This window comes from Brassica oleracea, chromosome C4 (genome assembly GCF_000695525.1).
Source record: "Brassica oleracea var. oleracea cultivar TO1000 chromosome C4, BOL, whole genome shotgun sequence".
Lineage (NCBI taxonomy): Eukaryota > Viridiplantae > Streptophyta > Magnoliopsida > Brassicales > Brassicaceae > Brassica > Brassica oleracea.
In genome coordinates this window covers 14429548-14442112 of record NC_027751.1, presented here as the reverse complement: position 1 = coordinate 14442112, position 12565 = coordinate 14429548, and the positions used below count along the sequence as shown (strand labels likewise).

The window sequence follows — 12565 nt, the reverse complement described above, 5'->3', positions numbered from 1 at the left end:
AGGGTGGTGGAAGCTTTTTAGTAACCTTTTAAAATTTAAATTATAAACGAAAAGAAAATGGTAGATTTTAAATAACTAGACACTAGTTTTAAATTAATAGAAGAAATTGTTTAAAAATTAAAATACATTTGGTTTCCACTTTTCAAACAATGCAATTAATCAAAAATAGCAAATATTTGGATTTAGAAATTAGCGATTATTGTTTAGGATTTAGTTATTTATGGGATGGAGTTGTGTTTATAAGTTTCTATAAATATTAAATGATTATTATTAAACTTTTATTTAAATTATTTACGAAAGTTAATTTATCCTTTTATATTATTAACAAAAAGAAAGTGGTAGATTTTAGAGAAATTGCCGAAATACTATCATTTTCATGTTCAGATTAATCTAGATTTAGGGTTTAGAATTGAGGGATTGAGTAAAATTTTTAAAATGTGAAATTTAGAATTCTATTAAATAAGTAGTAGATTTTAAATAACTCGACATTAGTTTTAATAGGAGAAATCGTTTAAAATACATTTTAGTTATCCTTTTTCAAAAATAAAATTAATTAAGAATATCTAACACCTGCCTTTAGAAATTAGTGATTATTGCTTAGGGTTTAATATTTATGGAAATAGTTGAATTTATAAACTTCTATAAATATTTTATAAATTATTACTATTAGACATTTATAAAATATTTAGCATAATTTATTTAATATTTTTATCATAAATTTAAGATATTTATGAAAATAATCATTTAAAAATAAAAAATGGTATCAAACTTGTGATAAAATTGAAATTGTCTCTTTTAATAGCCTTATATTCACTATATTAAAATGCAAATTTTTTTTTCAAGATTGTATTTAGGGAGTTTGAAGTAATTTATATTAAGTCACTTTACACTCTTTCAATGTAAAGTTAGAGTTCTCCCATTTTAGTTTTTTTTTTTTTTTTTTTTGACGTTGAACGGTCATTCTATTACTCAAGCTTGAGATGGTCTGGATAACCAGACCGGAATAGAACAACCAATGAAAAGTAACTCCTTACGAAAGGTCTTAACAGTTTTAGCTAGAAAATCAGAAAACTGGTTGCGCACTCGTGGCACATGGATGATTTTGAAGTCCGGGAAACAAATCTGCAGCGTCTCTATCTTCTCCAATTCTGACGCGAAGCTTGGCCACTCATGGGGTTCCTTTATCATTGCTATCAGCTCCTTGCAGTCTGTTCCAAAGCTCTGGTATGGCGAGTGTTTAAGCATATTCTCCATCGCCCATCGCAGTGCTTCTACCTCTGAATGCAATGCTGATTCACATCTAGTGAAATTCTGTGTCCCCATAAGTTGTATGTTCTCCCCACTATCCATCCAGACCCATCCACATCCACTAAAGCGATCAGAATCTGTCCAAGATCCATCTAACATGCAAATATTACCCACTCTTAAGACTTGGCTTTCCTCATTGCTGTTGGCATGTACAATGGTGGTATCTTCTCGTTTGCATTAAATCAGGCTTGACATTCACTTTCTGCGTATCGAACTAGTTCCAAGGGGTCTCTGTCTATTCCCCTGAAAAGTTTATCATTACGAACCTTCCATATATACCATATTATCCATGGATAAGGATCCATGTCTTGGTCTGGTTCTAAGATATCATTCTTCCTCCAGAATAGATAGTCCATGTTTGTGTAGATGCTGACACTGGAAATATACTTGGGCTTGGAGGAGTTGCTGATAAGGACCATACTTGGAGAGCTGGGGGGCATTCAAATATTGCATGAGTTACAAATTCTTCTATTTCTCCACACCTTGGGCAATAATTATCGCACCTCATATCCCGCCTCACTAGATTCTTCGTTACTGCCACCTGACCCGTTATCAATTGCCATATAAGATGGCACATCTTCCTTGGCGCTTTCAACTTCCAAGCAAAGACTTGAAGTTTAGTGATACTTGGTTCCAGTATTTCCTTTTCCTCTTATGGCTTCAACAGATTTTGAGCAACCCAGTATCCAGATTTAACTGTGTATTGGCTATTTCTCGTGTAGTTCCAGCAGAAAGTATCACGGCGATGAGTAGAGCTTATGGCCATACTACCTATGAGTGGTATGTCATCGGGGTGGACATAATCCTCTAGTAGCCCTACGTCTCATTCCTTCGATTCCTGATCAATGAGGTCACTTACTCTCATATTCGGATGCATCACAAGAGTGCTACAGGGTAGCTGGTCTAGCAGGTATCGTTGGAATCCACGGATCCTCCCACACCTTGACTTCATAACCAAAATGAATCTTCTGTCTGATCTCCAGAAACAAAAGCTTCCTTACGGCGTAAATGCTTGTCCACACATATGATGGACTACTTGCAGAGATTGCTCATAATGGCGAGGTCATTCTATAATATATGCCCCTCAAGACTCGGACAACCAGTGAATCAGGGTACTGAACCAATCTCCATAATTGTTTTGCCAATAGTGCTATATTAAACTCATGGATTAAACGGAAGCCAATCCCGTCCTCTTCTTTTGGTAGACAAACATTTTCTCATTTCGCCCAGTGTATTACTCTTTTTGGTGGATTCGAACTCCACCTAAATTGTGCAACGGCACTAGCGAGGTTCTGACGTAACATTTTAGTTTTAAGAATTAAAAATCGTATTCACATAACATTTAAATTTCGTTGCATATTTGGTACGTCAAATCGAAAAACATTTCACTTTTAAAAAAGTTAGGCGACGGATTCAAGTACTCAGACGAGGAAGTTGACCACTTGGTCGACTCAGTGAAGACACTTTTCCCCATATGCTTGCTTAGATTAAGAGGGGCAAGAGCCACTCCCTGATCTTATAAACTCAAAAACAAATTTTAAATTTTAAAATTTTACTTAGCATTTATAAAATAATATTACAAAAAATTTGTAATGGAACAAAAGTAAATAAATATAAAAAAAAATTTTGGGGGGGGAGGTGGTTCTTGGATATAATTTATTACATCTCTAACTTTTCACGTATATATACATTGATATTATCTTATATATTAAAACAGAAGTCAAAACATTGATTAATGTGTGATTTTTTAAAAAATAGACCTAATGGATCTATTTCTAGAAAGTCATGTTACATTTAATATCTAATCTTATCATTTAAATTTTGGGCCTACCAGAAATTTTTATTGGGCTATCAATAATTGGATTTAAACAATAGATGATCCATTAGATTTATAGATAATATAAATTAAATATATATAATTTAATGTTATAATACTATATAGTTAAATATTTAAATATTTATCGATGTTAACTTTTAAAATTATAAAGATTTTTTTTTAAATAACAAAAATCATATTATCTAACAGTGATTAATTTTTACTCCCTTAAACCAATGAAAACAAATTTTAAACTATATATTTTATTTTAAAAATTAAACAAAAACTAAATGTCTAATTACTTACTCGATAATATAGATCTATGAAGCAAAAAGTTTAATTTTTTAAAAACTTTCTAAATTTGTGAAATGTTACAATATCTTTGGATATGACAATAAAACAATATTTTACTAATCTATATATATATAGTTACGATTTTAATAATGAAATAATAATCCGAATATATATATATATAGAAGAATATACAAATACATGTGAAAGTTTGAAACAATCTATTCAATGAAAAAAATATACAGTAAACTTATTATGTTTTAAAAATTTATAGACACATATATATTATAATATATACCAATTTAGAATTGGAAACAAAATATCAAACAAGTACTAAAAAGAGAATATAAGCAAAGGAGAGACATGCCACGTCCGCACTAAAAATCATCCAATTAAAAGACTATATTTTGACATGTCACACAGCTTTGTCGATTGAAGAGATTAGTTGGGCTGTTCTTTTGCTCTCCAAAAATTAAATCATGGCCTATATCCAGCCCATCTTCCAAAACCTCATCTCCTAATCAATCAATCTGACTATTCATTCGTCTTCACCGTTTCTTTTTTCCTGCAATCACCGTTACTGTAAATCACCTCATCATCAATCAATGTTGCTCTTTAATCCCTTCTTGATGGTTTCGTTCCATCTCCCATTGATCCTCCTCTTACATAAGTCGCTTCATCTAAACATAAAAATCAAGCCAAAATCGAAAACCTCCACTAACGAAACTACAGTTACGACCATGAAATCCACCAGAAAGTTTCCCTCTCCACCGGCAAGTCTCATGTCGCCGAAGTTTCGCCAGGACCAGCCGAATTTGAACTAAATTTTGGTTAATCCATTTTTGGGAGGCAAAAAACATTGCAAAAATTGGCTTAGAGCTGCTATGATCAAGATGGATGTCGCTTCAGAGGGTACCAATCTCACGACGAAGTTCTTGCATCCTAATGATCGTTGTATCTAGGTTCGATTCTCAAAACACTATATTGGTTTGTGGGCTTCAGAAAAGTTGAGAACTTTTCTTTAAATTTGTATGCAGGAGATCGATGTTGAGTTGGAGGCTAAACAGAAGAAATATCTTCCCAGACAAAGACATAATTAAGAGGTATATACAAAGGGTTTTAGTGACTGGCTTTTTGTTAGAAGTGCAGAAGTTGAATATTTTCTTTATATTCTGCAGTCATTGAATGATGAAACTAAAGACTCAGCTTGCTTCACGAGAAAATTTTACGTCAAATCTGCAAAAGCTCCTGCTAGAATCGGAAAGGTAAAGTTGCTCCTTTGCACATGTAAGAATTACAATTAACTTGGCAAAGGATGATGTTTGGGTAAGATTGTGTTTTCTTTAGGCTTTTTTTTTTTTTTTAAATTCTTAGATATCATTTGATTACTGTTTTGGTTTTTAGGGGAAGTTGTGGCTTCTGGATCAACTATTCAAGAAGCATGTCTATGGAGTGTACGTTTTTGGCCATATTTACTGCTAAATATTTACAAGTTTAACCCCGACCTGTTATATTGTTTGAGTAGGCATAACTCCTTACCAACTAGAAAATTACGGTAGCTATATGTTTACACTTTGGTGCATATTGCTAATGATTGATGACACAGGCGTGCTGGTGGTGAAAAGATGTACAACGTGTTTCATAACCAATTTCTGGTAGCTCTGAAGAGACTTCAAGTTGACAACTTCAAGTTGACAAGCAGGTAGCAATATCTATTCGAGGCCTGCTGAAACATTTTTGAGACTCTAACAACTCTAACTTGCATCTCTAATATAAAATGAATAAGCAGAGCAACCTACCCAAAAAAATAGGCACTAATGGTCTCTCCTTTTTTTTGTTTGATTTTAATAGTACGATGTTTATGTGATCTTGCAGGAACTGGTTCACAAGTCTGCTAATGAGATAGTTGTACGTTCTCTTCTTCTGTTTGTAATATATAAACTATCTCAAACGACTTATTTTCTTTGGTCAAATGTTCTAGATGGTTTCAACATATACACGAATTAAAGCAATACCCATTGGCCATATTCGCCTCATAAATGGGGACAACCTAGACACTCAGACACCCATGACTTCAAAGACACTAGGAGGTGTGTTCGTTTATTTGAAGATACCAACTTTGTTTGCTTCCGTGATATTTTCATCTAAAGCATTGAGGACTGCTAACTTCCGCTGGGTCGCTGAGTCGAAAAGCTTTTGTGGTTATCTCAGATCCGATTGTTGCAATGCATGTCCTCCGAGAAAACATTTCCTCATCACAAGGTGACATGGTTTTCAATTGGAAAATGATCCATTTTGTTTTTGCTTTGTTAGGTACCATCAAGTAACTTCTTTTGTGTTTTTTCAGTGAATTCTTACTGAGATCTTAGAGCTGGTTATGAGGAAAGTGTTGGTACCAGTAGACCTTAGTTACTTGGAAGTTAAGAAGCAGAGGTAAAGTAGGTTTGTAATGTCCATGTTTTTATATATTGCAGTGCAAAAGGCATAAATGATAAGATCTTTTTTTAATCTGTGTTGCAGCTGAAACTCATGATTCCCTACATTGTATGATTGTATCTAGAAGCTATGGTCAAAATATTTAGTGCCTGTTCAGAGGAAATGATACTGAAGTCTAAGAAACTCTTAAGAGAGAGAGAAGTCTCAAGCAGAGGGGACATCATCAAGTTGGATCTTGAAGTAAAATTCTAGAGTCCCTTCACATCATAGGGCTAAGGTTTTTGATTTTTGAGTGTACTCTTCACCAAGTTTTTATAGTAAGCTGATCCATTCTTAAATTTTTCTATTACATCACATGCAGTTTATGAAAACTCTTTTTTTGAGGCAGAGCATTCCTCTACTTTCTACTTCATGTATTGTGATATGGAAGTTTTCTCCAGCCATATGAATCGTTCCGAGGCAAAGGCGAAGGTCCAAAGCCATCTGAAGATTATAAATGATAGCCTTGGTGTTCGGTCCTCACTTTGTAATTTTCCCAAGCAGGATATAGATATTGAGAAATTTCAGCAAAGGGACTACTCAAATCTCAAATTTGAAGTAAATTAATTTATTTCCGCATAGGTCATCGACAATTCTTAAAATAAGACTTACTAGAAGAGCATGTAACATTTTTCTCTTTTTAGTTTCTCATCTAATAGTGTCATTTTATTGGCATGTCTGCTAAAATTAATTTATGGGTATAAATGTATATTACTTTTTTTTAGTGAAATATTTTGGTCATTTTGATATTTATGAATTATATTTATAGTTAAAAATTTAGGGTCATCTTATAATTTTCTAAAAAAATTAATTAGTGGTACAATGATCTTTTTTAAATTTTAAATTAAAGGTAAATGTTGTTAAAATAAATATGAAAAAAATGATATTAAGAATTTTGCAGTTTAAGCAATATTTCCATATATTATTGAACTTTGTTAATACTCAAAACCCTTTCGATGTTGTTTTACTACTTTTCTGCCTTATGCAACATCATAAAGAAAGAGAGATCAAAGAAAAACTATTAGCTTATTTTGGTTTCCAACGTAAACACATCTCCATCTTTAACTATCTCAAACTTTAGCAATATATGAAAATACCAGCTCAACAGCACAGACATGCAACGAGAACAAACACGGTCAAAGTTCTAATGTTATTCATGCAATTTATATTTTTGTTACATAGACTCAGAGGCGTGGAAGCACTAAAATCATATGTAAGCGACAAAAAAAAGATGCCTTCTTTATAAAATAAATGTCTTATAAAATCAGCCGCTTGAAAAACACTAAATAATAATTCTAAAGAATAAATTATCTCTCTTCTTCTCTACAAAAAATGACTTCTTTGTTCCTTAAAAGTCTTCTTTGTTGTATGTTCCCATTAGTGTCTTATGTTCGATTACATCGTTCCATCCGATTAACGTATAAAGTTTTGATTATTATTCACAGTTTGACAAAATAGATGAAAGTAGATAACAAAAGATAGTTTTTCCTTACTTAGGCTTCAATTGGTAACTGTTGAATTGAATGGAAAAATAAATAAAAGAATGAAAAAACATTCAGTTAAGGAAATGAAAAGCGAGAAGTATATGGATTTTTGTTCATTTCATTCCTCATAGAAATTAGAGAGGGAATTTTGTCTTCATAATTTTTTTCATTCATAAGGAAATAAGAGGAAAAGAGTGGGTCCCATGAATTTATAATCTAACAAAAAATTCAACATGAATGGTATAAAATTTGAGGAATGAAAAATTCACCATCATTTTTTTCCTAAATTGTGGTCACCAATTGAAGACTTAGAATTGTAAGAAAAAGTGAGATAAAGCTATTTCGTCAATATGAAATCTTAAGCTCAAAAATCTCTTTTACGTATTGTATTAGATATTGACCCGTGCGTCCGCACAGGTATTTGCTTTTGTAAACGTTTAAAATTAAATACATACATCATTGTGCTAATTAAATTAGAAGAGACTAATTAATTAAATATAACTGAATTAGTTTTATTATTCTGAAAATTTAAATGATTTTGATTAATTTAATTTCAATAAACTAATAAATTAATCTGATAATTTAATCTATTTTATAGTTTTTTTATGGATTGCAAAGTTGACTTTTGATTTTGATTTAAAAGTAAACGAAGGATTGCATATCTTCTAAATTTATTAGGTAGCTAAATATTAGGCAATTTCGTAACAATTTTTATGGAAATTACTATTTATAAGGTCAATAAAATTGGATAGTAATTATTGAGGAAAACTTAGGGTTGAGATTTATTTGTACTTCAGTTTTAATAGTTTAGATGATACAAAAAACACCAAAACAAAAAATGAAACAAAATTAAGTTAAAAATGACCAATAATATAATATAACTAACTAATTTTTTTGTTTAAAGTAACAGATCCAAACAAAATTAGTTACATTGTAATTAAACATTAAAATAAAAATATTTAAACCTGTAAACCGCGCATAGCGCGGTAAAAAACTCTAGTTTATATAAAAATAAATGAAAACAAAAATCTGCGCGGTTACGCGGGTCGAGATCTAGTTTATTCTATTAAAACAACAGCCATGAATAAAAGTAATGTCCAACTTAAAATTTATGATACATACGTTTTAGTATAACTGAATCGAAATATAATAAATCGATGTAACCATCTTTTAAATTGCCTAATAATCGGCATGGGCCTTGATTTATAATATGTATTACAATTTTGGACCATGGGTATTGATCTTCACATGTTTGTTGCAGTTTAAATTATACTTTGTTATTTAAATAACATAAGTTTAAATTATATGTTTTTCATAATAGTCAAACAAATTTGGGTCATGGGCCTTGATTTATAATATCCATTTTAAATTGAATGACATATTATAATGTGTAATATTTTTTGTTTGTTGTAACATTATGTGTACTATTATGTGTAATAATAATGTTATTATAATTATATATGAAATCAAATCATGAAACTTAATGAAAAACATATAATTTGCATTTATTTAATTACTATTTGATTAATAAACAAAATTGTATACTATACTTTGTTATTTTCTTAAAAAGTAATATCTATCTATTTACGAGTAAAGTACAAAATTAATATGTGAAATGGCTATGGCACAAGTGTATAGTTATGTAGCATCACTAATTCAATACAATTATCGAAATTCTAAGTAATAATTTTTTAAAAAAAATTATTTCACACAAATATGATTGCAAAAAAACACAAATATGCTTACAAAAAAATACAAATATGGTTACAAAAAAAGACACAAACATAAAAATTAAATTTCTACAAAAATATGTAAAACAAACAATATATCTGCCTTCTGAGAGGACGGGTCAAAATCTAGTTAATTATTAAAAAATGTGCGGCCACACTGCTTGTACTCCATCGAGGAGCCACCAACACGATCCTCGCAGTACCGACAAAGGGGACGTATCTAAGAGATGGCAACACACATTCTGAAAGTGGATTGTTTAACATCGGCAAGAGTTTTTTTTTTTTTTTGCTAAAAACATCGGGAAGAGTTTTTATACGGGCAACATTTTTTTGCTAAAAACATCGGCAAGAGTTTTATGCGGGCAACATTAAAGAATTCAATAGATTCAATTAATTAACCAATGCTTATATCGCGTCTACGGTAGTTGTCATGAGAAATGATACACAAACAGTTACACAGCCAACTAAAGCATGTACGTCCGATAAGTAAGTGAACTTAGGTTACTGAGCTCTTATGAAGCATCATTTGACATTTTATCAAACGTTGATGTAGAAAAAACCGTTACAATTGTCACGGGACGTGGTAGCTCGTTTGGTAAGGGCCTTGGGGGCCAATTATCATGCTCCCGGGTTCGACGCCAGGCGGAGGAGAACTGCTCATCCTGTCATCAAATGCGGTACTGGATGTTGGGCCTTGTCCCCAGCCCAGGTAAAGCCCTCCCGGGTGAAGTGGACCGCTGTCTAACCGGACCCAGGAAAATGATCCACGTAAGTGGAGAACCCCTGGATTATCAAAAAAAAAAAAAAAAAAAAAAAAACCGTTACAAAAGATGGCTCACCATGTTATAAATTCTGCCACTGGAAACACAATTTACGTAACATGTTATAGCCATATATATACATCACTATGTGAAATAACATGGTATTTTAGGACCATAAAATCACAGATAAAAAATCGGTGAAAATCAGTAATATAAATGATTAAAATACTGATAAGTAATGCGTATTAAAACAAAAATTTGAAAACAATTTCAAAATTAGACTAAACAAGAAATAGAAATTGGTATTTATTTTTTCCTTAATTAAATATAAAAACATTTGGTGAAATATGTTAAAATTCAACCAAAGTTTTAAATATAGCAACCAGTACGTATTCATTAGCTCTTTAGCTAAAATATATTTAAAAAATCTGTAGAACCTAATAACAATTTATATTCACGTATATTATTTTTTGGTGAAATATGTTAAAATTCAACCAAAGTTTTGGCTTTTACAAAGTTGTGGACATGCCACTTATTGCCGAGAAATTTAAAAATAGAGAGCACTAGACAGAGGTTAAGAAGGAGAAATAAAATTGCAAGAGAGAAGGTTGGCTTACTATCGCAGGAGGAATCGATAACAACGGTCCCTCATTAACCGATCCTCCATGGAGAAGAGCACACCCTCAGAGATGAAGTTAACCTGAAGATGCGTGAGTTTTTCTCTTTCCACAAGCAATAAAGAATAACTTACAGAAGAAGTTTCAAGATAATGCTGAGACTCGAAGATGAAGAGAACCTTGGTTGCTCAAGCAACTGAGAGATTGACGTACTGTTAAATCATAAGTTCACCATTTATAATTCTTTTTTTTTTTTTGATGAAATTTTAAATTTATTCATCCATGTAGGGAATCAACATTTATAAGTTCACCATTTATAATTCTTAGCTTTATAATTATAATTTCTATAATCTATATTTCATCATATACACTTATCATACAATATGTTTATGTAATTATTATGAATGCATTTTCTGATTATACATGTAAAGCAAAAAAATGTTATAAATGTATATGTATTTGTATATTTTTATTTTATATCTAAAATATTTAATGCATGTTATATGAGTATAAATGCGGTCATAGTTAATAGTCAACAAAAACAACGATTGTTATATGAGTTTAATTGTTTTTAATGAAAGAAACATTAAATTATTTTAATATATTTTATAAATAATTCAAGTTAAATTATATGAAATGTTAAGATTCGAGAGAAGGTTTGTGAGAATGTGTTGTATATTTCTTATTGTTTACACCACTATATATATAGTGGTTCATACAAGGTGGAGTCAAAGGGAGAATTGATTACAAAGATACTCTACATAATGACATGGTCAAACTCATAAAGACTAAGGTTGAATGGGTCTTCCATGTGGCTGGATGTAAACCTCCAATGGACTCTAGTCTTGAACTTGTATGGTCTAGGTTATGGACCATACACTTCATGATTCATAACACTCCCCCTTTGGATGCCATAACCATATAGGGCTTGTGACATGCTAATGTTGCCTCATTAAAACCTCTCCCGGAAAACCCAAAACCCAATGTGGTAAAAAGAAAACCAGAGAAAGGAAAAAGAGTACAACACACATTACTCCCCCTGATTTGGACATCACTAAAGGTCCTTGAGTCATCGCATGCCAATCTGCTGCGTGAGCTTTCTGAATGTGCTGGTGGGCAATGACTTGGTGAAGAGGTCGGCTGAGTTCTCACTAGACCGGATCTGAAGGACGTTGACCTCTCTAGCTTTCTGTAACTCATGAGTAAAGAAGAACTTGGGTAGAATATGTTTGGTTCGGTCACCTTTGATATACCTGTCTTTGAGTTGAGCAATGCAAGAAGCATTATCTTCATATATGATGGTCGGACCATTGTCCTTGACTATTCCACTATCTGATCGGATGTGTTGGGTCATAGACCTCAACCATACACACTCACGACTTGCCTCATGCATGGCAAGAATTTCTGAGTGATTAGATGAAGTGGCTGCTATAGTTTGTTTCATGGAACGCCATGATATAGCAGTACCACCATGAGTGAACACATAACCAGTTTGGGACCGACCATGGTGTGGATCAGATAAGTAGCCTGCATCTGCAAAGCCTACCAAACCATCTTTGGTTTCATTGGTATAAAATAGACCCAAATCCTTAGTTCCTTGTAGGTAACGTAGGATATGTTTAATTCCGTTCCAGTGCCTGTGGGTCGGACAAGAACTAAATCTTTATAGGAGGTTTACAGCAAAACATATATCTGGTCTAGTGTGGCTAGCCAAATACATTAATGCTCCTATGGCACTGAGGTATGGCACTTCTGGACCCAGGACATCCTCATCGTCCTTCTTAGGACCGAATGGGTCCGTGTCCAAATCAAGGGACCTCACGACCATTGGGCTGGTCAATGGGTGAGCCTGGTCCATATAAAATCTCTTGAGTACTTTTTCAGTATATGCCATTTGATGCACAAGGATTCCTCCTTTCATGTACTCAAGTTGCAACCCCAAACAGACTTTGGTTTTACCTAGGTCTTTCATTTCAAACTCTTTCTTGAGATATTCAACTGTTTGGGCGATTTCCCCAGAGGTTCCAATGATGTTCAAATCATCAACATACACTGCTATGATAACAAATCCATTGTTTGCAAA

At 32.4% G+C, this 12565-nt stretch overlaps 1 long non-coding RNA gene across 7 annotated transcripts; it reads left to right on the top strand.

Moving 5' to 3' along the window:
- The first annotated feature begins 3978 nt into the window (after positions 1 to 3978).
- Positions 3979 to 6576, top strand: LOC106340564. Of its 7 annotated transcripts, XR_001269447.1 has the most exons (9): positions 3979 to 4377; positions 4453 to 4518; positions 4594 to 4680; positions 4820 to 4869; positions 5022 to 5117; positions 5291 to 5323; positions 5397 to 5677; positions 5763 to 5848; positions 5936 to 6576. It is a non-coding gene; the product is annotated as an uncharacterized LOC106340564 (long non-coding RNA). The 7 variants fall into 7 exon arrangements; XR_001269445.1 differs by having other exon boundaries at positions 4594 to 4869; XR_001269446.1 differs by having other exon boundaries at positions 4594 to 4936.
- The last annotated feature ends 5989 nt before the right edge of the window (positions 6577 to 12565 follow it).